The sequence below is a fragment of the Rutidosis leptorrhynchoides genome, chromosome 10 (assembly GCF_046630445.1).
Source record: "Rutidosis leptorrhynchoides isolate AG116_Rl617_1_P2 chromosome 10, CSIRO_AGI_Rlap_v1, whole genome shotgun sequence".
In the NCBI taxonomy this organism is placed as follows: Eukaryota; Viridiplantae; Streptophyta; class Magnoliopsida; order Asterales; family Asteraceae; genus Rutidosis; species Rutidosis leptorrhynchoides.
Window position 1 is genome coordinate 61580017 of NC_092342.1, and position 22429 is coordinate 61602445.

Below are 22429 nucleotides of genomic sequence, written 5' to 3' on the forward strand. Positions count from 1 at the left end.
GGGGGCCCAGATTGTCTCTAGGCTTCCCACTAATTTTTTGTAAGTTTTAAAACTTTTAAGTTTATTATAATAATAATAATAATAATAATAATAATAATAATAATAATAATAATAATCTATACTTCTATACTTATAAATAATAACAAAAGTAAAAATAGGTCATTTTAAAGAGCCTAAAATAATCTTAACTATCCATTTAATTAATCATCTTTGATCTTAACCGTTAATTTCTTCCTAATCTTTCTAATAACATCATAATCCTACATTGATTTGTTTAATTACAAAAATACCCTTTAAAATCTCAAATCTCTTTAAGATTGACCGAAACCATACAGCTGCACACAAAAAAAAAAAAAAAAAAAAAACCTAAATCCTCTCAATTCCACACACCAGGACCATCAATCTCGAATATTAATTCCACATCAAAGGTCAGATCGTTCAACAAATTAATAAGCCTCAATTCACTTTCATTCCACTCCATTCCTCTCGCGCCTAATTCCTCTATCAATTCCATCTCACTAAAACCCTAATTTAGCACAATTAAGCTCCGATGGGTGCGCCTGAGAAATTAGCTACTTCAAACAACAATTCGATGCAGGTGAGTTACTTAATCAGCTTCATTTAATCTCATTAATTACGTATTGTTATGTATTCAAGTTACTTTAGCTTCATTTAATTCGTAATTTAGGTTTAATTAATTACGTTTTTGTTATGATAGCGTGTTAAGGTCTATCGACTGAATGATGATGGAAAATGGGATGATAAAGGGACTGGTCATGTTACCATTGATTATTTAGAGGTCTGGTTCAGTGGTTTCTCTTTTTATTATATGCAATAAATGAAATTGTTAGTGTGAAATCAGTTTATATTCAACACTTATTCTTTCTTGTATCGCATAAATTGTTGTTAAATACTAAACTGTGTAAATTAGAAGGTAGGCAGTTCCCACATTGGTGGATTCAAATTGGGTTTTTAATGGGGTTTCAGACTTTATGCGTGATCAACAATAATTAGTTGTACTCTGTCGAAGCTGCATGCACGTCTTTATATATACATAGGTTTATTTACAACTCATTTTAATTTCATACTATGACTATCATTACGCTGTATTATAAGTGTTGTTTCTATTTGTCAAAAACATACTTATGTGATTATATTCGTGTCATACCTAAGATTCATATAATATTGCTTTTGTATCTTTCCAGTATTTCTTTTCATTCTGTTGGAAACTTGGGTAAAAAACAGCCTAACAAAATAAGCAACTCATTTGAGACACACATGTTGCTAACGGTTGAAGCTTAGTGTATATATTAGTCGTTTACCTCTTTGTCAATCTATAGACTCTCCGTTACTATCATACATCTAATTACATTTTACAATATGTGTAGTACCATGGGCTCATTTGAGACACGAATAATTATCGTTTATGAATCGCAAGGTTTGATTATGAATCAAATGTTTAGTACCATGGGCTCATTTTACAATATTTGTAGTACCATGGGCTCATCGGGTTACATTTTACAACATGCGTAGTACCATGGGCTCATTATGATTCGCAAGGTTTGATTATCGATTATTTTTAGATTTTCTATTATTGATTGTTTATGTCTCTTTATGATTTTGAAAGTGATAACTATATTCACTTATGGTGTTATGTTTATCTATTTATTTGTTGCAGTTGCAGACTGCAAGATGGCTGCCTTCAAGGGAGTGAGTGGGATCATGATCTGTGAAACTGCAGAGACATTTGGAACAATAACCAAAGATAATAAATTTAAAGGTAGTATTGTATGTTGATAAAGCTGAAATGATTCGATTTAAAGGGTTATTTCTATAAGTTAGGTTATTATGTTAACATTCTGATTCGATTTTTGGGGTATTACATTCTGACCTCGGCCCCTAATACTCGCTTATGTTTGAAGAATTAGATCATTTTTAAACGTCACGCAATGATGCTGAATTTGTTAATTTTTGATATGCAGCCTGCAACATATGGAAAAGTGTTAGTTCTTGATGGTATCCTTCAACTAACTAAGCGAGACGAGTTTGCATATCAGGAGATGATATCACATCGTCTCCTTTGTTCTATCAAATCACCGAAAAAAGTAACTTTTTGACTAAGAATACATAGCACATTTGTGATGGTGGAGTTTTTAGGGAAGTTGCTCGCCACCCAACGGTAGAGCATATCGACATATGTGAGATTGATCAAATGTTATCGATGTATGTGCTACCTCATATGTATCATTTTGTATATTTGTTACAAATGTCAGTCAAATGATATTGATTTTGTTACCTTTTTTTTTGTAGGTTGCTAAAAAGTTTTTTCCTGATTTAGCTGTTGGCTTCGAAGATCCTTGTGTTCATCTCCATGTTGAAGATGGTAAATCTTTTATTAAAATGATTATTAGTCGCTTTTATTAAGCACAAATCATGCTAAACTTTTTTTTTTTTTGTACAGCTCTTGAGTTCATACGCCATGTGTCCCAAAAGGAAAGTATGATGTTGTTATTGTTGATTCGTCGGATCCTGTAGGTAAGTTCAGAAGCTCAAAATATCTCCGTTTGTTTTCTTGAAATGTATCATTTTTCTACATAATTTATGTCTTGTTTTTGGTTGTTTTAGTCCTGCTCAAGAGCTTGTTGAAAGACCATTCTTTGAGATGATTGCAAATGCATTACGACCCGATGGTGTTCTTTGTAACGTGGCAGAAAGTATGTGGCTGCACACTCATCTAATTAACGATATGCTTTCTGCCTGTCGTCATGTATTTAAGGGTTCCGTTCACTACGCTTGGGCTATTGTCCCCACGTATCCTAGGTACGATTACAAATTTACAAGCATCTGCAACTGTCAAATAGACAAATAACATGTTAAATCCACTAAAATTACACATTGTTACAATCGTTCTGCAGTGGTGTAATTGGATTTATTTTGTGCTCAACTGAAGGCCCACCCGTAGATTTTAGAAATCCTGTAAATCCTATTGAAAAAATTGAGGGAGCACTTTGAGAATCAGAGCGAACCAAGTTTCTACAACTTTGAGGTATATATGTCACAAAATACTTGCAACAGATATTTATCAAATTTGTTATACGTGTTTATTTTTACATTGTTATCCATTTTTAACAGGTACATAAAGCTGCATTCGCCTTACCATCGTTTGTGAAGAAGCAAGTGAGCTGTCTTTGAAGAACCAGATAAGCTGTTGGTATTGGGTGAATATACATCTTAGGCACGAATTATATCGAACTATTAGACAATTTATTACTCTGTATGTCAATTTTATCTGTTGAATATATTGTTTAGGGGTTTATACATTAGTCTTCATTTCTATGAATTTATTGTGTTTTTACGCTGCTAAAAGATGTGGGTCGACTGCAACGCTAAATGCACCAGCAAACCACTTGGCTCGCTGTTTTAACGAATTGAAACAAATAACTTGACTAACCAAATGGATTAATTCTCTCAGACAAGATTAATGTTTATAGTACTCTTGTAAGACAAGACATGATGAACTTAACATATTGCATCAAAAAGCAAAGTTCTTTATTTTTTAAAAAAAATAATATATATGTAATTGTAATAGTATTACATTTAGCTTTCAAATATTAAATCGTAACAAGTAATTTTTACAAACATTTAAGGCAACGACTACTCAACAATCGATCCAAGTTCGGCAACGAATTCAACATTCATTCACTTATTGATTTTTTTTTTGAAAAGCAAGAAGGACTTATATTAAACAATCACGAATAGTACATGGTTGACTGGGCAAACTTAACAACACGATACATCACGAAAGAAATAGAGAAAACAAATTACACCGCCCTAAGCTAATTGCAAAGATTGCAACTAACAAAAGGAGAAAAAGACTAAGGGTGTGAGAACCATTGAAGCCAATCCACAACAAGAAGGACTTATTGATTCATGATGTAAGTATGCAATATTGAATTTTTGTAACTTTTCAATCGTTATAATTCTTCAATAAATAAATACCCATTTTTTAAACTTTATTAATGGGTATGTAATTGTAATAGTATTACATTTAGCTTTCAAATATTAAATCGTAACAAGTAATTTTTACAAACATTTAAGGCAACGACTACTCAACAATCGATCCAAGTTCCGCAACGAATTCAACATTCATTCACTTATTGATTCATGATGTAAGTATGCAATATTGAATTTTTGTAACTTTTCAATCGTTATAATTCTTCAATAAATAAATACCCATTTTTTAAATTTTATTAATGGGTTATAGAATAGGATTCTGAGTTTCTGATGTTACAATTGGTTTTCCTGTATTCCATCGTTTTAACCCTACCGGAACATCCGACTCTTTCATCAGGCCAAACGAGTACGTATTGTATCTGTGTCATGATTCCATAGCAATTATTTTCTTGCAAGATGTTTTGTCTGAAATATTTAGTATAGACAAAGATTACATATTCTTTTATGTTGATAAATAGGTTAATTCATGGGGCTGATTTAATGTACATTGTAAAGTGATTATGTGATAGTGAGTAGGAACTATATTACAATTACGTTTGCTTATACAGAATATAATTTGTATATGCATAACTTCAACGAGTTACATGATGCTGTTCATCCACAAGTTGCAAGTAGGCAAATTTCCTCTAAACGAACGATACTTATCTCATAGCCAGTTACATGACCATTAGTATGCATGACCATTCTCACATTCGAAATGTAAAAGCTCTGCCAATACCTTCGTAAACGATAAATGGAAACGTATTCTGCCGCGGCAACGCGAGGCTAACCAAACACTTGTTATTAATCAATTGTTAAAACACTTATCCTTAAAATACCCTTTTCTAATAATTAAAAAAAACACGGGATAATCTAAACCCTTTTTTAGATTCTAGGGTGTAGGGTTTAGGGTTTAAGTTTAGGGTTTATATTTTAGGGCTTAGGGTTTAGGGTTGGGTTAGGGTTTAGAGTTTTTAGGGGTTAGGTTAGGGTTTAAGGTTTAGATTTAGGGTGTAGGGTTTAGAGTTTAGGTTTAGGGTTTAGATTGTAGGGCTTAGGGTTATGGTTTAGGTAAGGGTTTAGAGTTTAGATTTTAGGGTTTGGGTTTAGATTTAGGGTTTAGGGTTTAGATTCTAGAGTTTAGATTTTAGGGGTTAGAGTTTGGGGTTAAGAGTTTAGGTTTAGCTTTGGGGTTTAGAGTTCAGGGTTTAGGTTTAGTTTTAGCTTTGGAGTTTCGGATTTAGGTTTAGGTTTTAATTTAGTGTTTAGAGTTAGGGTTAGCATTAGGGTTTAGGTTTAGCTTTAAGGTTAGCATTCGAGTTTAGGTTTAACTTTAGGGTTTAGATTTAGCTTTAGGGTTTAGGTTTAGCTTTAGGGTTAGAGTTTAGGGTTTAGGTTTAGCTTTAGGGTTTAGAGTTTCGGTTAACATCCGAAGATGGCGTAGACATAAGAATCCTTATAAATTTTCCCACAATAAAAGAAATCATAAATATTGAAGATATTAAAGAACCATCTATAGCATCTTACAACACATGCAACACCTCATACAAGGTAAAAAGTCTTTTACATCAGTCTCTGCCTATTGTAGTAAAAGGTACAAGGTGGCTAAAGAAGCTTCTGTTTAGAAGTTGTAAGAACATGAACAGGAAAAAAAATGCTTATATCTGTTTCATCATTGTAAGTGTATAATACAAGTAATAGATACCAATATTAACGCATACGGATACTACATTTTTATTTCAACATTGAGTATTGTGGTCTACGATTAGAGCTTCCTTCTTCAGATATGTTGTGTCAATCCAATTGGATTTTAAGTGTATGCATTTTAACTTTTATTAGGGTACATATCAAAAATGTGATTTTAATTATACTTACATTAGACTTTAGTCAATTTGATACTATTTTTATGGGTGCAAGTTGTTTAGGTGTACAATGGGTGGGTCTACTAATAGGTGATTTGTGATACAGGCTGAAACAAATAGGATTGTCTCACTTGAATCTGGAAGAGTATTTTTCAGCCGTTGAATCAAACTTAATACATATCATTTTCTGTACTAATAGTCTAATACCCACTGAATCAGGTAATTTTATATATACTTGTCTCATAGGTAGGTCACTCTGATACGGAGTAATATTTAAAAATATGTTGGTTGTTTAAGGGGTTGCCAACTTACATTTTGTGATAAGGGTTGGATAGACTCACTTTCGATGCATATTGTTATTTTTTAGGTGAACCCCAAGTGAGCAACCAGATTTTTGGATGCAGTCTTTTACCTTAACGAACATGTACATTGATGATCAAGTTCTTTGATTTTGAAATTTGGATCGCACCTTTCGTTTACTAATATTGAATCATACATTAATACACCAGTCATTCTAATATTTGTTTTGATTTTGTCAACAACTATCCAGCCTCATTATATGATTTCGTCCGTTAACTCGCAACCAAACAAATACTATCATATTAGTTTATGGAGTTTTAAATTAATTCTAAATTAGTCTCATAAATAAGTCCCGCGAATTCGCGGGCATTAAGCTAGTAATAATAATAATAATAATAATAATAATAATAATAATAATAATAATATACACCGAATGTAAATAAAATTGTTTTATATGTTGTCCCGTAATTTAGAAGTCTTTGTCACAAACATAAAAATAAGTCTTTTTAAACGTTAAATTTTTCAATACATATAAATTAATTTTTAAAATTCCGTAGTGTTTAACTTGCTAATTATAATCTAAATCTTTTTCTCAATGATAATCCACGATACTATGTATATAAATATAATATAAATATAAATAAATTATTATATAAGTTTCTAAATTTTGAGTCCATAGAAATTGTGAGTCATGTTTAATTGAACACTTTTTCACATGCTCTAGATACACCTATGCTAATACCTAATTATACATATTTACTGTGCGTTAAATATTGAATTAATTAGGCTCTTGACTGAAGGAGACATCAATGTGCAATTTAACTGGTTACAAGTCTAGTTGTTTGAAAGCTCGTTACCCAAGAGTTTTACTCGCTAATGAGGGAGTCAATGTGGTTCGGTGGTTGTCGTTAGCGAGTTTTTCTCTGCAAACCTAAAAATAAAAAAATGTTGCCTAATCTTCATGTGAAATCGACAGCTTATAGAAAATATGCGGTCACTTGTCAAAAGTATATATGCATGTAAAGTGTGATCAACAAAGACTAATAAGGACAAAATAATTAAAATGTGCATTGTCTGCAACATTTAACGTGTGTATTATCATGTGTCGTTACGAATTAGAGCTGTCTTATGGTTTTATTTATTTAATTAATTGTAGCATATTTTTTTTGCGAAAATCAATAAGAACTTTTATTAATATGACTATACAATATACATTCAAACTTTGTAGCATTAGGTTAGAATTATAATACATTTTTTCATTTACAATATAAAAAAAGTGTCAAAATTACATTTGTTTGTGGTAAAATTACAAGATAAACATTATTCATAATCTTCTATATTACTAATCCGGTAACATAAATTCACTTGGCGCAACGACATTCATCCTCAGGAAATACTTTTATCTCATAATTTTGAATTAAATAAATCCTTAATTTTTTACATATGACGCGTGTCCACAATCATCTATAATTAGCCACTGAATTAGGGTTAACAGTTTCATTCTCCTCATTATTTTACGGAGCATTTATCATCCAATTTAAACATCCGATTCAAAACCTTCAATTGGTTCGTTCAAAATTAGGGTTCACTAAATACCCAAATATTCTATCTCTACCTACATCCGATTACATCGAAGTATATGTTCATCATCTTTATCATCAAACAATGTTCATCATCATACATCCGATTTGAGGTGGTTGGAGTCAAACCACCATCGTCGTCGCTTCTATAGCCGTCCTTGCGGCGGTCGATGCCTTAGGGTTTAATTCAAACGGTCGATACCTTATGCTTACGTTTTCAGATTCTAGCAGGAGGTTTAAGGTATTTCCATTTTTATATTCTGTTTTATGGTGATTTTATAGTTGTTTTCAGTTTTTTGCATTCTATTTTCTTTATTTTCTTATGAAGAAATCAAACTGTTTTTCTAAATCAATTTTGATAGAATTTTCACTCATATTAAATTTGAAATTTTGTAGCGTATATGTCTAACGATTTGAATTAAACCCTTTTATATATGGATTTGTTTATCTTTCTGCACCTGATTATTTATTTATTTGGTCAATTTCATATCATTAAGTATGAAATTGTGTTTATAATAGTTATTATTAGAGATACTCAAAATCATTAAGTTAACTGTTTAATTTTTTTTAATTCGTAGAATTTATATGAGTGAATGTGATAATCATCGATTTATGGTACCAATTATATGCACTTGATCTATTTTGGAGGTTTGTTTAATGGCTACGAATTCACTATTCAGTTTGTTTAAGATATGCTATTAAACTTTATGATTTTTCCTTTCAACTCAATGGTAGTAAAGGATCATATATTGGTTTGTGTTACATATTTTCATGTCGTGTATTGGTTGTTCATCTTCTTTAAAAGTAAATATAATAGATTTCAAAAATTGGCAGGTTGTTATTCCACATTGAGGCATGGAATGCATAGAAAGCTAGAGTTGTAGATAATCTATCAATGGAGTTTCATACAAAAGGTATTCAGCTTTCATATAATAGTTTTATAATTGTGTACTTCCAGTCATCTAAAGAAAAATTAATGTAGACAACTGATGATAATACTAAACATAAAATGGGTGATATCATTTTAACACTTGCATAAAGACACGGGCGGAGCCACCTTGGGGCAGCCTGGGGCAGCTGCCCCCAGTGACTCAATTTTTCTTATTATGTATTTATGCTTAAGTTTGTGCTATTAGATGTGAAAATTATAAGTTTTGAAATCCATTGCTCCGTTTTACTGAAATAATGTGGTTTGAAGAGGAAAAAAACAAGTGAAGAAGATGGAAACCTGGCCCACTTGTACTCTTTTATCAAGTACTCGTATTACTTTGTAGTACCCCGTATATATTTTAGTCCGTCATTTTGTAATAGATAAACAAAGTTAACCTCTAACAATTTACTACTTACCATTTTAACCCCTATTTGTTTCTATTAAGTATTACTACGTACTAAAAGACACGAGAGATTGGGCTCTGTTGTTGTTGTACGTACTAAAAGAATACTAAAGTGCTGGCTAGTATATTATCTATGACTTCATGCATTGTAACATCACGTTTGATCTAAGGTATAACTCTGAGTTATTTTTATTTTTAATAACATAAAAAAGAGTTATTTTATACAGAGTATCAAACAACAAGGAATAATTAACTTAGCTTTCAACATTTTTCAACTAATGTTAATCTGCTAACTATAGAACTAAACTACTACATACTGTTTCAATCGATTTATACATAATATCGTTTTGATTAATGTTCCATAGCTTGAAAATTTAAAGTTCTAATTACACCAACAATAATATATTTGATAAATAATAAGAGAAAAAATTTTTGAATTAGGTGTTTTGAGCTATTATGTAGTTTTTTGATTATATTATTAATGTTACTAACATGTTGACAATTATCATTTTCACTCCAACACCATTTTGTTACAAAAATGTTGCCCCCAGTGAAAAGAAATCCTGGATCCGCCACTGCATAAAGATCTAATTAGCATACTTCCATGTAATGTCAACCATCAACTAGGTTTAACAGATCCAAATGAGATGAATGTATAGTATGTTGTGTCCAATTTTAGCTTCTGCGAATTGTTCAAGTACCAAATTTTTAGATACAAAGTTACTTAGTTTATGTTTAGTTGAACTGAAGTAAAAATTGTTGGACCATAATTAGTGTTTTTGCATCCTGAAGTTAAAACATGTTGACGATTTTCTACAAAACATGAACTTAACAAGCTATGTAGTCACCATAATTGAACCATTTATGTTGTTTTTCAACACAGTATGCAGTCATATAGTTGGACCATTAGCATTAAGCATATCAAAACATAAAAGAGGTTGAAACTATTTTTTGAATTTTTTTTACTATTTTGACTTTATTTATTTTTTTACTAATTTTTAACTTGATAATTGACTGTTATTGACTGCATTAGTATTAGCATTATTAGAATTAGCATATCACAACATAAAAGAGGTTGAAACTTTTTTTTTTAATTACTATTTTGACTTATTTCACTAATTTTGAACTTGATAATTGACTGTTATTGACTGCATTAGCATTAGCATATCACAACATAAAAGAGGCTGAAACTGTCTTTTCAATCATTATTTTTTTTTTTTTTTTACCTTTTTGACTAATCTTGAACTTGATAATTGACTGTTTTTGACTGCATTACGATTAACATTATCACTAAAAAATCACAATAGAAAAGGTTGAAACTGATTTTTAAGTTTTTTTTTCTTACTATTTTTCCTTTTTGAAGGCGAGTAGATTCGTACAGTGATGGGAAGAAATCAGGAGAGACATGGAGTTACGGATGGTGGGATGTTTAGGCATAGAACAGCTAAAGGAATGCTTTTTTCTCATAATTAGTGGTTTTGCATCCTGAAGTTAAAACATGTTGACCATTTTTCACAAAATATGAACTTAACAAGCTATGTAGTCACCATAATTGAACCATTTATGTTGTTTTTCAACACATTTTGCAGTCATACAGTTGGACCATTAACATTAGCATATTACAACATAAAAGAGGTTGAAACTATTTTTTGATTTTTTTTTTTACTATTTTGACCTTTTGGACTTTTTTACTAATTTTTAAAATGATAATTGACTGTTATTGACTGCATTATTAGTATTAGCATTATTAGAATTAGCATATCACAACATAAAAGAGGTTGAAACTTTTTTTTTTATTATTATTTTTTTTATTACTATTTTGACTTATTTCACTAATTTTGAACTTGATAATTGACTGCATTAGCATTAGCATATCATAACATAAAAGAGGCTTAAACTGTCTTTTCAGTTTCTTCTTTTTTTTTTTTCCTTTCAGTTTTGACTAATCTTGAACTTGATAATTGACTGTTTTTGACTGCATTACGATTAGCATTATTACTAAAAAATCACAATAGAAAAGGTTGAAACTGATTTTTGAGGTTTTTTTTTTTTTTTTTTTTTTACTATTTTTCCTTTTTGAACCCGAGTAGATTCGTACAGTGATGGGAAGAAATCAGGAGAGACATGGAGTTACGGCTGGGATGTTTAGGCATAGAACAGCTAAAGGAATGCTACTTTCAGTCATATATGGGCGATCTGGAATGAAAGGTATAAATGCTATATCAGTTAGTTGCTAATTGTTTTACAATTAGTTATTAGATTAGTTCTCATAATTGGTGTTGTAATGTAATTTAGTTTGTGGAAAGAGGTCGACTGTATCTTTTGAGTTTGGGGTCGAGTGAAGTTTTTTTTTTCCTTTTCTTTAACTTTTCTTTGTTCTTCTCTACTCTTGTGAACTTATGATAATTATGAATATGTTATATGTTATGTTTGACTATTAAAAAGGTCAAATTATTTTTAATCAATATTCTCTGTTTTCAAGGTTCGTGTCAACGGGTTCCAAGAAACACCATTGTACAAGTTTCTTGGCGCCAAGAATGGGGGATTTTGAGGGTCTGGTATCATATGGAACTTCATCAAGTTTCTTGTGGTTCAAACCATGCATTATCTAACTAATCAGGTTTGATTTTAATATACTGCACGTTTTTCATGAACTCCTATAATAATAAACTGATGTATTAGATCGATTATGATGTTTCACTAGAATTAGACATTTTTGACTTTCTATTATAGCAATATCTAATGAAGTCTTAGCACGATTACTGAGCTACACAATATGGGCTCTCACCATATATGGTTTTACCAAAAAACTTTGTTCTTATGCAGATGAACTTCATGGGTCACACTAATATGACGTGGCTATTTGACTATTATTCGACTTATTTCGATGCAGCAAACTTTTGTTTTTTATGTTACAAGATGGAAGTCACAAGATGAAAGAGCCAACGCCCTTCATGATGAAAAGCAATACCGGTTAACACCGAGCTTGACTGCAAGTCGGTGAGTCCAACCCAAATCGAGGTCTGACATGATTGCAACAGGTGGATTGTGATGGTTTTGAAACCAATATTTAATAGGGTTATGAAGATCACTAAAAGCAACCATCAAGGCACAAAAACGTCAACCCGGTAAGTAATTGGCATTTTCAATACTGGTAGGGATGGCGGCGGGGTTCGGCGGTAGAGGGAGGACATGGGTGGTGATGGTGGTCGGATGGGCCGAAAGTTGTGGGTTTTAATAGGGTGACTTTTTGTGCGGGATTAGAATGGTGATTTATTAAGATGGACTTGTCACTTTTGACATGAATGTTGATATGCAACTTATATAATTACACATCTGAATATATATGCTGAAACTTATAAATCAAATATTAGTAACATCAATGTTATTCTGGACATATAAGTAATTTATTGCACAAGTTTAACTTATGCACCACTGACTTCTAATCTTTTGAGATACAAAATAGGTTAGGTTTAACTCTCAGCAACCCAGTGCTATTTTAACCCAGAAATCTAAGAGTTTAAAGAATCAATCAACGAGTAAGTAAATATCAAACTATCAAAAAATGCATAAATCTTGTGATCTAAGATAGCTTTAACCTAATGTTTAGTCACATCTATATTCATGTGATGTCCTTTTAAGCACACATATCTTTTCTTTTTAAACAGCCGTGCAACGTACAGGCTCAAAACACCACAAATTCATTAACCTTTGCGTTTGATTACAGCTATGCAACATACATCCAAGTTCTATCCTAATCTTCCAGATGAGTTGGCTTGAACACAATTGAATGGGGTGTGTTTCGAAATTTCATTCAATGTAGTTAACATGTATTACACATTTTCTCTTATATTCTTATTTATTGTAATTTTGATCTTCATTTTGTTCAGACGATGCAGTATGCGATACAACTTGTGGTTCATTTGGAGTGATCTGTTATAGAGGCAATTATTATATATCAAGAACATTTTGAAGGATAAAGAGCAAGATGAATGCACTCTTCTTAGTTAAACACTATTGAGAGTGACATTAAAAAAACCACTACGATGTGAATGAACCTGTAAGCTCACTTGTATGATCTTTCATTTATGCTAATCTCTTTCATTTTACTTAAATTCTAATAAACTTACCTTTCAATATCATGCCGAATTAAATAGTTTTATTTGTTGTGTGGTCGTTGTTTAGTCATATTTGGATATTTTTGTAGGGTTCTTGGTCTTATAATTTTGATCTTACAATGGTCGTTTAATTAAGTATGATCTGCTGTCCATCAATTTTATATGTATTTTCCTTCTACTTGATAGAACATATGCATCCTAATATTGAAATGCTATTGTTATCAATCAAAATATCGAAATTTTGGTATCGTTTAATTTATGATCTTAGATCACTGATTGTATGAATGCGTTGGGTAATTTTGAAGGCTAAAAGTAGAACCTTATCAAAGGAGGGTATGTGCTTAATCTCTTACTCTTTAATCTTTATAGAGTTGCTTCATTACTTCACTCATCTTTTATGTTAACTCTTTTTATTTTGTTATTTTTATCGGTTCTATTGTGATTAGTAATATATGTAGGGTCATTATTATTGTATTCCGTATCACTTAAGCCGCATATGTACATTTTCAGGTTGGTTAATTTCTCATTATCATTATGTTTAACTAATTAATGATTGCAGACATGGGAGATATGCTTTGATTTGAGAATGATCAAGGTTGAGATACAGATGCTCTTAGTTGGGTTTCAAGGGTTATTGAGATATACAATTTCATCAGTAGATTAGAACTTGCAACTTTGAATATAAGGTTAATATTCACCAACGTCAATCGTTTGCCTATATATTCACCAAATTTATAGTTCGCTTTATTTTTAAAAGCTCATGTATTGTTCTTACTTCTTATAATACATATACAATATTTAACAATATATGATCGTTTACAATACTCATCATTTCAATATATTTACTTTCGGTACCACTGTTATTAATACTTATGGGTTTCTTAATTATAATTGTATACTACAGCTATTCAGTCTCAATAATAACATTATTTCATATATAAGTTTAAAAACCAATAATGTTTGCGGATGAGTCCCCGTGCAACGCACGGGCTCATAAATCTAGTTTCCTATATTCCGTACATACGACTAGTAATCTTGTAGCGATGATGTTTATATAACAATAAAAAAGTGCTTACTAGAAAAGACAAAACAATGAAATAACAACGCTTATTGAGCCAAAGATTCGTATAAACGCGTATCACTGAAAATATGTTATTCTTGAATCTCCAGATACTCCATAGTAAAGTAAAAATGATCATGATCACTTGATTATTTAGACAGTGAGGCTCGATCCAGAATGACCATTACGACCAGGACGATCATTGAAACCATTGTAACTACGATGCACGTCCTATTGTAATTATAATATATGTTATTATTAAAAATATACTTAGCAACTAACATGATTAACTTGGAGATTAATTTGGAGAGTAAGTTTAGATTTAAATATTTTGTAGATATACTTTAATTTCCATATACGTATAGAACTCTAAAGAGTGTGGAGACTTAATGTACAGTATGTTATCAGATGTTTTCTATTAGTCCATAAGTATCTCTCTGATAATTTAATTATCTTCAATAAATAAACACAAAAGAGTGCTACATACGTGTTCTATATATCTACAGCAACAATACAACTTTTATATCCATATTTGGTAATATCCTCTAATTCCTACTCTTTTAGATCCATAACGTTTAAAAAAATACATGGCAACGAAAGTAAAAAAATAAGTTGAACCTTAGTCTGATGCTACGATAGTATGTGATGAAAATCTTCACGAAATACGCACAAGGCTTGATCACGTAAGGTGTTACGATATGTATGCCCACATCGACCACCACCTTCAACACCCATGATATATATAAAATAGGAGTAAATAAAAGAAAACACTCTGTTTACCCACATCGACCACCACCTTCAACACCCATCCACCATCCATTCCGGCCATCCTTTTCTCCATCTCCTCCGCCCTATTTTCTGGCGGATGATGTAATCTCCATGTCGAAGCCAAACGGCATTTCGTTCTCAAAGTCGAGTGATATTCGTGTTACTTCGTTTTTAATCTTCAATTTTCCGGAGACATGGTCTCGTGATGATTGTCGGAGAATCTTTGAGAAATACGGGACACTTAAAGATGTGTACTTTGCACGTAAGAGATTGTCGAGTGGCCAACGATTTGGGTATGTTCGTTTTGAAGACATTTCGGATATCGATTCTTTTGCAAGAGTGTTAAACACCATACAAGTCGATGGTAGATGGATTCGTGCTTATAAAGCTTTGGAGAGGAATGTTGTTAAGCATTCATCGAGTAAAATTCAAGATCCCAAATTGAATATCGACGGCTTCGAAGACTTCCCTCCGGCCCCCTGGAATCTGAGATCTTCGAAAACATCAAGATGGGATGGGAAGAGCTTTACAGAATCACTAGCAGGTTCTAACCATTCCCCCAAAGTATCGCAGATTACTAACCCTAATCACATTGAGATAAAAATCGGAGGTAAATGGATTGTTTTCGACCTTCCTGATTCGATAAGCAATCATAACCTTGTTTTTCGCTTCAACAATGACCGGCTATCTTGGACTCTGGTTGAAATAAACAAGCTTAAAGTCGACATCGTTGATGGAGGCTCCCAATCGGAACCGACCATTGATAAATCCGTGGGTAATAACGATCTTTCGGGTGAAGGAAAGAAATCGACAAGTGAGAAATCGGATTCAGTATACAAGGACGAGTTTAATCGACCCATTGTTGAGGAAAACAACGAAACTCCAGTGGATGAACAAACTGCAGAGAGTTGCGACGAAATGGAAGAAGGAGAGATCAGGCCTCCTGGTGGTTCTTTCTGTAACGTGTCCGAAGGTAGTAATAATGGAACTACTCCGATTACCGGAGGTAGTATTAATGTGTCCACATCTCATGAAAAAAAACGGAAGTCGGGTTTGTGCTCAAAATCGTGATTCGTCGGATGTTTTCCCGACTATGGAACCGGTCACCGGTGAAGAATTTTCAGAAATTCAAAAGTCTCATGATATTAATCCTTGTTGGTCTTCGTGTGACATTAAAGAGGGTGTGATTTCAGAGGTGGTTGTAGGTGATATTGAAAAAGAAAAGTGTAATGCATGTGATAGTTTAAAAAATGATGTGTATGTCGAGGAATCCAAAGGGTCTAATGCTTTTGTTCCCCATGCGCATGAATCAGGTCCCAATGTAGAAGATTTCTTGCCAAAAGATAATGTTGTGTTTGAAAATTTTGCATGCAGTGGACCTTCCAATGTTGATGATATTTTGTCACAAGAGAATTCTAATTTTAAAAATTGCACGCGTAACACTTCACCCAACGACGTGATCACGGTTGCTCGTTTTCGTGTTAAGGAGAGAAAAATTCATCCATTGATTAAAAGTCATTTCATTAAACACGTTTGGGGAAGGAGAAATATGAAACGTAAACGACGTCGGAAAAATTTTCGTTGGCATGAAAGATATTTTATCGAGAACGTGATGAAAGATTCGGATGAGGACGATGATGAAGTTGGTTGTTGCTCATGTTGTTCCTCCTGCGCATCATCGGATTCGGATTCATAGTCTCCTTTACTTGTCGTCGGGTGTTTTTTAGTGTCTTCGTGCTAATGTCCCTTTAATGTTCCGAGCTTTGTTGTTTTGTGAGTTTTATTCGTGAGTTTGTTTGTGGTCTCGTGTGCGTGTGTGCGGTTTGTGTCTTTTCTAGCAACTTACTAGTGTAATTCGTGTATTTCTTTTATTTATATTAAAATTTTACTTGCCTTTCAAAAAAAAAAAAATCCATATTTGGTAATTTTGAAGCGGCAAATTACGATTTGTTCACGATGATCATTACTGAAAATATAATTTCTCGTTATAACTTATATCCATAATATCATTAAATTATATATATATATACAAAAATTGTTGACAATAAGTATCTAGTTGTCACACTGCCACATAAGAAACCGGGAGGAAACTCCCATGAAGACTCAGAGCAACACAACTACCTCACCCTATAAATAAACCTTAAAACACGCACAAAAAGCTACACAATACAACACCAAACACTTATTTTAACACGCTCAAAAAGTTAACTAAAAGAACACACAAAAACCACCTAAAAAACTTCAATGGAAGCCCGAATAGGATTAACAACATCAACAACAAGTTGCAGGAAACACCCAAAACACCGGCAATCACCGGGGATTTGTTCGTTGTGCTTACGAGAAAGATTATCGAAAATATCGAGTTCTTGTTCACTAGCTATCAGTAATGTATCTTCTTCATCTTCTCCGTCTTCGATCTCTTCGATGTCTTCGGCTTGTTCTTCACAAAACTCATCCAATGCTTCTTCTTACACTGCATCTCCAATGCAAAATAATCGAAATCGTCGGATGATTGATAATGTTGATAGGAAAGGGTATCTTTATTTCTTAAAGAAAAGTAGATCAATGGTTTTTGTTAGTGATCAAAAAAATGTTGTGAAAGTTTATGAAAAGAAGAAAGTTGGATTTTGGTCAAAGCTAATGGGGGCAAAAATGAGTTCTTCAAAAATGAAGCATTCAAGAACAATGCGAGAAACGTTTTTTTCTAGAGTTTGATTTTTACTTAATTTATTTCAACTTAATATTTTGATAGAGAAAAATATTATAGGAATTAGGGAAAGATGAGTGATTGTACGAATTGTAGAGTAAGGAAAAAAATATTCTTTTATTTGTTTACGATTTCATGTGATGTGAATGATTGACTTTATGCATAAACAAATGCACAATTACACAATGCTTTATTGCTTAATTTAGCAATTGTCATTTTAACTAATACTAGTCCGGGTTCGGCCCGCGTGAACGGCGGGGCTTTTGGTGTGTTTTAGAATGAAAAACGGCACATGTGTTATGCGTCGTTGTTGCTTTCGTCGTCTTTAGTGTTTTTTAAAATATGTCCGATTCGAACGTAGTTAGTTTCGTTTTGTTGATAAAATTATTTCGAGCCTAATGGTACTGGCGAAAAAAATTTAACTCGTAGCGAGTATGAACATACGGGCTGTCGTCATGTTTAGCGTTTTTTATAAAGTGTCCGTTTTGAACGTAGTTAGTATCGTTTTGTTCATAAAATTATTTCGATTCTGACGGTGCTGTCGGAAAAATTTAACTCGCGGCGAGCGGGAAGATACGGGCTGTCGTTGCGCTTAGCGTTTTTTATAAAGTGTCCATTTCAAACGTAGTAAGTTTCGTTTTATTCTTAAGAATATTTCGAGTTTAACGGAGTGCTTGGTGAAATTTAACTCGGAGCGAGACGGAAGATACGGGCTGTCGAATGGTCAGGGTGGAGTTTTTATTTTAATTTAGGGAATTTACATTTTACCCCCTGAACTTTGATCTATTTTTTGCAAGCTGGATATAGGTGGAGGGTAAGAATGAAAATTGCAAGTGTGAAAGGGGTTGATTACTGTTGTCGTTTTGGCCTTCGTGAAACGACCAAGAATCCCACGTGTTTTAGGATATGTAAGGATTAATTATATATCATATATTATTATATTATATTTACTAGATTATAACCCGCGATTTCGCGGAATTATAAAATCATTTACAATGTAACTTTGATTCACGTTATATATCTTCTTCAAAATGATTAGCTAATTATAAGTTATTTTTAATTTTTAATGGTATACAAAAGAAGAGAAGTAAACTGATACTCGTAATATAAACATTGGTTCTATGCAAGTAAAACCAACCCCAAATCTTCCAAATCACAAACTATACTTTTCAGAGAATTGGACATATAAGTATATGTGAGGATGGTAACCTGCCACAACCATTATTATATACTGATGATTTATAGTCAAGATAAAGAGTGTAATTACAAAAATCCCAGAGTTTCATTTTGAGTACCATACCTCTCAACGTGATCTCTCATTTGTTAATTCCAAAGTTGCTACAAAATAAAGAAGTAGCTCCCTTGACTTTCAGACCACCAGTAACAAACACCATAGATGAAAAGGCGAAAAAGGCGAAGAGGGTTAAGGATTCGTATGTGCTTAGGGATGAAGAGGAAATGGACATGTCGAATGAAGATGGTAACAAGTTCGCGCTTCGGGAGGAAGATGATATTGGAGTTTCCGACAACAACGATACCGGGTTTGTTGAAGCGGATAGGAACCTTGGCTTTTTTGAAAGTCTTGAGAAGGAAGGCTCGCTTCCTACTCCCGTGCCGGGTGTTCGGATTGGTAACGCTTCAACAAAGGTATCATCATATGTGATTGAAAACCGGGGAGGCAAGAAATTTAATCGTTTGAAGGTTGATGGTGTGGTTGTTAAGCCGATCATAAAGACTCGGAAAGGTAAAGGTAAAACGGATGTCGGGTAGTTTTACTAGTGGTTTTGGTTCGTTTCTATGTTAGTAGATTTTGGTTAGATTTGGATATTGTATTGGTTGTGCTTTTGTTTGTGTCCCGTGGGCGTTTTAGTGTTACGATTGCTCAAGGCTCGGGCTTGGTTAGTTTAGACTCTTTGTTTAGTTTTAGAGAACATTTTCTGCTCCCGAGCCTTGACTTGCGTTTGGATCAATTGTAATTCTTGTTCGTCTTTTTCATCGATTGATGAAAAGGCTTAGTTATATGTTATCGTTATTTTTGAAAAAAAAAAAAGTAACAAACACCATTTAAATCAATAAATCAATTCTTTCGGGTAAAAAGGAAATGACTTATCATACCAGAAGAATCAAACATGGAAACCTGACTTTTTTCAAATAATTGTTACAAAAGAGTTGAACTTATATATAAACACTATTAAGAATGGACCAATAGCCTACTGGTGAATGACTCACTCTCCCTTAGGGGAGGTGAGGGTTCGATTCCGACTAGGTGAACATTTATTCAAAATAATTGGATCAAAAACCATTCTTACCGGGCCCAAATGATCCTTTGGTCCCACGCATGCGAAGATTGCAACAATAACAATGCAGGTTCGAATCTCGGGCTTGGCATGCTGTGGGGAAATGGGTGATGGTGTTTCGCCAGGCTCCAGTGGGCTACCGGGGACCGCTGGATAGGTTGACAAAGTCAACACAGGGCTAACATGTCCCTGCCGATATACATGTTTTTGCAACAATATATAAACACTATTAAAAAGTTAAAAAGTTTAACCATAAATATTACACCATATAGTTTGAGTCCAGTTTTCTATTTGTATTTACCAATAATCTACAATTAGTGTACCATTGCCACTATACAACAAACTATAAATAGTGCAAATCAATTCAAATAAAAACTCTAGTTACATAAAACAAATATGGAATATTGACAAATTATACGTCTTCAGCACCGACAACAGGACATGACATAGATTGCTCATGAAACTTACCTTGCCACATGTTTACATTGTTTTCCTTCCCAGGAACAATTGATAAGGTCAGGCTGAAAACCTTTCCTATGTAACTGGTACTACCATATTCGCTTCTGAAACTCAAATGTAGCACTCAAAATTATATAAGGCATTCATGTACAACTGCAATTTGAGCCATTTTCAACCTGTTTGACTTGTATCCTTTTAAGGCAAACATTTGTTATTGAACTGATTAAAGATGAAACACAACACTTGGCAACATTCAACTCATGCATAAATGGAAGTCAACGGACAAGAAACAGTCTGATTTATTCAATAAGAAGTCACAAATCAAAGATGATAATTATGCTCACTTTAACAAAACCGTAGACATACTCAATTCTTATTTGATTTGTCAAATGCAATCAAAAACAGTTACCAGATTAGAAAATTAAAAGGTATAGAATAAACCTGATCAAGAATGAAGAAGATATAAACTTGCAGTTATTGAAGGATCGTTATAGGTCAATCACCATGTACAACATATAAGCTCATGAGTTCCACATTACTCTAAAACCAATTGGTGATAGAGTGAGGTTCTCATAAGCTTATATACATACATTTCTTTCTATCAGTTTCCGATGTGGGACCATTGTGCATTTCCTTAACCGATTATCTCCAACAATCACCCACTTAATCGGTTAATCCATGCTGCTTGACGAGCATCGGTGATCATCCTTGCCCTTTCTTTCTACATGCTACTTGCTACATGCTATCGACCACCGAATTTCATCATCTTGCATCCTGTCTACTTTCTCCATGCTCCGGCTCTGATACCACGTGTAGGATCATTATAGGACCATCACCATGTACAGCATATAAGCTCATGAGTTTCACATTACTCTAAAACCAATTGGTGATAGAGTGAGGTTCTCATAAGCTTATATATATACATTTCTTTCTATCAGTTTCCGATGTGGGACCATTGTGCATTTCCTTAACTGATTATCTCCAAAGGTTATGTTTATCACCATTCACATGCAATAATAATAAGAATATTAATATTACTTAAATATATAACTAATATAAGCCTCATTATCTCGAAACGGATGAATACACAATAATAAGGCAATCAGTTACATTAAGCACATGAAATCAATTATTCATTCGCAAAAATCCTAACCGATTTTACCTTTTATCTCTTATCAAACGCTGTAATGTAACTGAAAGTTCTAGCGCTTAAAAGTGGATCGGGTTTAGATGATTTCACATGTCGATTACCGAGGTCAACTTATGAAAGCAAACCGATGATTCATGAATGTTTTGAGAGCGAGTTGTGTGTAGTTGACGTTAGGCCTTTTATGAATGGAACCGGTTCCTCGTTGGTGATACATACAAAGGCTTATGATTTCTTTGCAAATAAATCAATCCAAACAGATCCGACGGTCCTTTAGAGATAGAGATAGAGATAGAGATATTATAAAATACTAGTGAAATGACCCGTGGAATCACGGGTTTGTTTAAACGAAACAGTTTAATGATATGTTTTAGGTATTAAATGAACGTAAATGTTAAAGTTATTTAATTTATGACCCGTGGAACCACAAAGTCCGACTAAGAAACTCACCAGTTGAACATTACATCAAAAACCTAAAATGCATATTAAACAATCAACATCCAATCATAAGAGATAATATTGGTTGTCATTTTATTTTAAAAGTGTAAATTAAAATTAAAATTTAAAATTAGTTTCCTTCTGCCTAACTTTTATACATTCTCGTACTCAATTAAAAATAATCTATAGTTAATATTATTAAATAACTCAAAATTATTTAATTTTAATAATTAAAATAACTATTAATTGGATTTAATAATAATAATTAATTAGTAACATTTAATTTTAATTCAAAATTATTTAGATTAATGACATCACCCATCATGCTTAGATTTTTTTTTTCTTAACAAAAGAATTAGCCTAATA

General features: G+C 32.7%; 2 long non-coding RNA genes and 1 pseudogene across 3 annotated transcripts; all 3 read left to right on the forward strand.

Moving 5' to 3' along the window:
• The first annotated feature begins 550 nt into the window (after window positions 1–550).
• Window positions 551–3303, forward strand: LOC139870314 (spermine synthase-like; annotated as a pseudogene).
• Window positions 3304–7625: 4322 nt separating this feature from the next.
• LOC139869949 (uncharacterized) lies at window positions 7626–10955 on the forward strand. Its single transcript, XR_011766500.1, has 3 exons — window positions 7626–7976; window positions 8570–8649; window positions 10433–10955. It is a non-coding gene; the product is annotated as an uncharacterized lncRNA (long non-coding RNA).
• A 184-nt stretch (window positions 10956–11139) lies between these two features.
• On the forward strand, window positions 11140–13903 carry LOC139873157 (uncharacterized). 2 transcript variants are annotated; one of them, XR_011767278.1, is made up of 6 exons: window positions 11140–11277; window positions 11552–11689; window positions 11896–12197; window positions 12797–12864; window positions 12960–13129; window positions 13747–13903. It is a non-coding gene; the product is annotated as an uncharacterized lncRNA (long non-coding RNA). The 2 variants fall into 2 exon arrangements; XR_011767279.1 differs by having other exon boundaries at window positions 11963–12197.
• The last annotated feature ends 8526 nt before the right edge of the window (window positions 13904–22429 follow it).